Here is a 4,513-nt window from a genome sequence, read left to right on the forward strand (position 1 = left end):
CTTCGATTCCCCTACAGTAATAGTATCAATGAAACCATCCACATCTTTACGATGTGGTTCATCTAAGCTACCCTCAAAGGGTATTCTACAAACCGTGCAAAAATTACGTAATGACATTTCCTTAGCCTCATCATATAAATGGAAAGATATTGAAGGAGGTGAATTCTTAGGATGATAATAAAAGTTTTGCACGAAAGTATTGGTAAGTAAGAGGTATTGTTCGATCCGATCGTGGAGGAAGTCGGTGAGGCCCGCATTTTTAGCCAAAGATAAAAGTCTTCATAAATCCCGGCTGCTCTCAAAAAATTATCACATGGCCACTCACAAGGCCTTACTTCCACTACGCGAGGAAGATTAAACTTGGCCTTTTCTTTCTCCTTAGCTTGCTTGTCCTTGGAGCCTTGACTAGAAGAGCCCCTCAAGAAGAACCTCTTCATCTTTTTCTGAAAATTCTGAAATTTTTAGTAACTTCAAAATAAAACGTGAATCAAACTCAATATAATATATAGCAACTACTCCCATAAGTGCCTAGAGCCTATATCATGCATTAGAATTACTTGGGACCTCATAGATTTAACATGCAAGCTCAAGAACAGGGTCACCAAGGCAGCAAGAATTTGCAATGAATAAAGCACTAGAACAAAAATTAATTGGATCATTGGAGGAGTCACATACCAAGCAACAATCTCCCAAAGCAGTTTTGTGAATAGAGCTTTGAGCAAGGAGATCGAAAATCGCAGCAAAATGAGCTAGAACTCGTGCTTGAGCTGGATGGGGATGTTTTTGGAAGGAAGAAGTGTGTGGGTGCAGGAATAAGTGGAGGGGGTCCACCATGGGCCCACAAGACAGGGGGGCGCGCCCAGGGGGAGTGGGCGCGCCCTCCACCCTCGTGGCCAGGTGCTTGACCCCCCTGCAGTGTTCTCAGTGCCTAAAATCCTCAAATATTCCATAAAAAATCATACTAAATTTGTAGGGTACTTGGAGCACTTTTATTTTCGAGATATTTTTTTATTACATGGATAATTCAGAAAACAGACAGATAAAACTATTTTTGCTTTATTTATTCTAAATAACAGAAAGTAAAAAGAGGATACAGAAGGTTGTGCCTTCTAGTTTCTTCCATCTCATGATCATCAAAATGAATCCACTAACAAGGTTGATCAAGTCTTGTTAACAAACTCATTCCAAATCACATGAAACCGGAGAAATTTCAAAGTGGCACTAGGTTACCTCAACGGGGATATGAACATCCCCAATAATAAGAATATCATACTTTTTCTTTGCAGTAGGAAGAGGAAATTCAAAACCTCCAAATATAATTGATGGAATTTTCTCAATATAGTTTATACTGTGAACTTGAGGTTGTTTCCTTGGAAAATGTACCGTATGCTCATTTCCATTAACATAAAAGGTGACATTGCCTTTGTTGCAATCAATAACAGCACCTCCAGTATTTAAAAAGGGTCCTCAGGGATATCAAGAATGACAAAGTCTATTAAGATAGTAACATTCGCAATAACAATAGGCACGTCCTCACAAATGCCGACAGGTATAGCAGTTGATTTATCAGCCATTTGCAAGGATATCTCAGTAGGTGCCAACTTACTTAATTCAAGTCTACGGTATAAGGAAAGAGGCATAACACTAACACCGGCTCCTAAATCACATAAGGCAGTTTTAACATAATTTCTTTTAATGGAGCATGGTATAGTGGGTACTCCGGGATCACCAAGTTTCTTAGGTATTTCAGCCTTAAAGGTATAGTTAGCAAGCATGATGGAAATTTCAGCTTCATGTATTTTCCTTTTATTTGTAATGATATCTTTCATGTATTTAGCATAAGGGTTTGCTTTAAGCATATGAGTTAAGCGCATGCATAAGAAAATAGGTCTAATCATTTCAGCAAAACTTTTAAAATCCTCATCATCCTTTGTCTTGGATGGTTTAGGAGGAAAAGACACGGGTTTTTGAACCCATGGTTCTCTTTTCCTACCATGCTTCCTAGCAACAAAATCTCTCTTATCATAACATTAATTTCTTGATTGTGGGTTATCAAGATCAACGACAGGTTCAATTTCTTATCATTGTTATTACTAGGTTGAGCATCATTATTAACATTATCATTAGGTTCATGTTCATCTCTGGATTGTGTTTCAGCATCAGAGATAGAAGTATCATTAGGGTTCTCAGGTGTTTCTACATTAGGTTCACTAGAAGCATGCAAAGTCCTATCATTTTTCTTTTTTCTTATTTTTAGAAGAACTAGGAACATCTAGGTTATTATTCTGAGAATCTTGTTCAATCCTCTTAGGGTGGCCTTCAGGATAAAAAGGTTCCTGAGTCATTTTACCAGTTCTAGTAGCCACTCTAATAGCAAAATCATGTTTATTATTTAATTCATCTAGCAATTCATTCTGAGCCTCAAGTACTTGTTTAGCTTGAGTTGTGACCATAGAAACATGTTTACTCGTGAGTTTAAGTTCACCCTTAACTCTAAACATATAATCACTCAAGCATCCAATCATATAAGCATTATTTTTCAATTGTCTACTAACATAATCATTAAAAATTTCTTGTTTATCCATAAAGTCATCAAATTCATCCAAGCATTGGCTATGAAACTTAGTAGACGGAATTTCAACTTTATCATATCTATAGAGAGAATTTACCTTCACTACCTGTGTCGGGTTATGAAGACGATGTGTTTCTTAAGGTGGTATATTAAGACCATGTATCTCTTCAATAGGAGGTAAATTATTAACATCTTCAGCTTTAATACCTTTTTCTTTCATTGATTTCTTTGCCTCTTGCATATCTTTAGGACTGAGAAATAGAACACATCTCTTCTTCGGAGTAGGTTTAGGAATTGGCTCAGGAGTTGGCTCAATTGGTTCAGGAATTGCCTCAGTAATTGGCTCAGGAAGAGTCCAATTATTTTCATTTGTCAACATATTGTTCAATAACAATTCAACTTGGTCGACTTTTCTTTCCCTAAAAACACAACCAGTACAACTATCCAAGTAGTCCTTTGAAGCATCGGTTAGTCCATTATAATAGATATCAAGTATTTCATTTTTCTTAAGAGGGTGATCAGGCAAAGCATTAAGTTATCGGAGAAGCCTCCCCCAAGCTTGTGGGAGACTCTCTTCTTCGATTTGCACAAAATTATATATTCCCCGCAAGGCAGCTTGTTTCTTATGAGCAGAGAAATATTTAGCAGAGAAGTAATAAATCATATCCTGGGGACTACGCACACAACCAGGATCAAGAGAATTAAACCAAGTTTTAGAGTCACCCTTTAATGAGAACGGAAATATCTTAAGGATATAATAATAGCGAGACTTCTCATCATTAGTAAAAAGGGTGGCTATATCATTCAACTTGGTAAGATGTGCCACAACAATTTCAGATTCATTGCCATAAAAAGGATCAGATTCAACTAAAGTAATTATCTTAGGATCAGCAGGGAATTCATAATCCTTATCAGTAACACAGATAGGTGAAGTAGCAAAAGCAGGGTCAGGTTTCATTCTAGCATTAAAGGATTGCTGCTTCCATTTAGCTAATAACTTCTTAAGATCATATCTATCATTGCAAGCAAAAATAGCTCTAGCAACTTCTTCATCCATAACATAACCCTCAGGAACAACATGCAATTCATAACTAGGGGGAGAACCTTCATCATTGCTTTCATCAATGATTTCATTTTCAATTATTTCATTCTCTCTAACCCTAGCAAATTGTTCATCAAGATATTCACCTAATGGCACAGTAGTATCAAGCATAGAAGTAGTTTCATCATGTAACGCCCCGGATCCGATGCGCCAGGTGTCTGTCAGTTATTCGCCGTCGTTGCCATGTCTTTTGCTTGCAGTTGCATTTTATCATGTTATCATGTGCATCTCATTTTGCATACGTGTTCGTCTCATGCATCCGAGCATTTTCCCCGTTGTCCGTTTTGCAATCCGGCGCTCTTATGTCCTCCGGCGTCCCCCTCTTCTCTCTTTTCATGTGCGGGTGTTGAACTTTCTCGGAATGGCCCGAGGTTTGTCAAGCGGCCTTGGTATAGCACCGGTAGACCGCCTGTCAAGTTTCGTGCCATTTGGAGGTCGTTTGATACTCCAACGGTTAACCGGGTAACCGCAAAAGCCTCTTTCTCTTTGCAGCCCAACACCTTTCCAAACTGGCTCAAAACCCATCTAACTCCCCTCCATGCTCTCGGTCATTCGATCACGATCGTGTGGGCGAAAACCGCTCTTCATTTGGACTCTCCTAGCTCCCTCTACCTATAAATATGTGTCCCTCCCCGTCCAAATCGCAGATGAAACCCTACCAACTCCTCCTCGCGCCGCCGGACATGTCCATCCGCGCCGGACATGTCCGTCGGACACGTCGCTCCCGCCGCCGTCTCCTCCCGCCACGCAGCCAATCTCCTCCCGTCATCGTCGCCGTCGCCCGCAGCCAATCTCCTCCCGCCACGTCGCTCCCGCCGCCGTCTCCACCGCGCGGGCCC

The sequence above is a fragment of the Triticum dicoccoides genome, chromosome 5B (assembly GCF_002162155.2).
Source record: "Triticum dicoccoides isolate Atlit2015 ecotype Zavitan chromosome 5B, WEW_v2.0, whole genome shotgun sequence".
NCBI lineage: Eukaryota > Viridiplantae > Streptophyta > Magnoliopsida > Poales > Poaceae > Triticum > Triticum dicoccoides.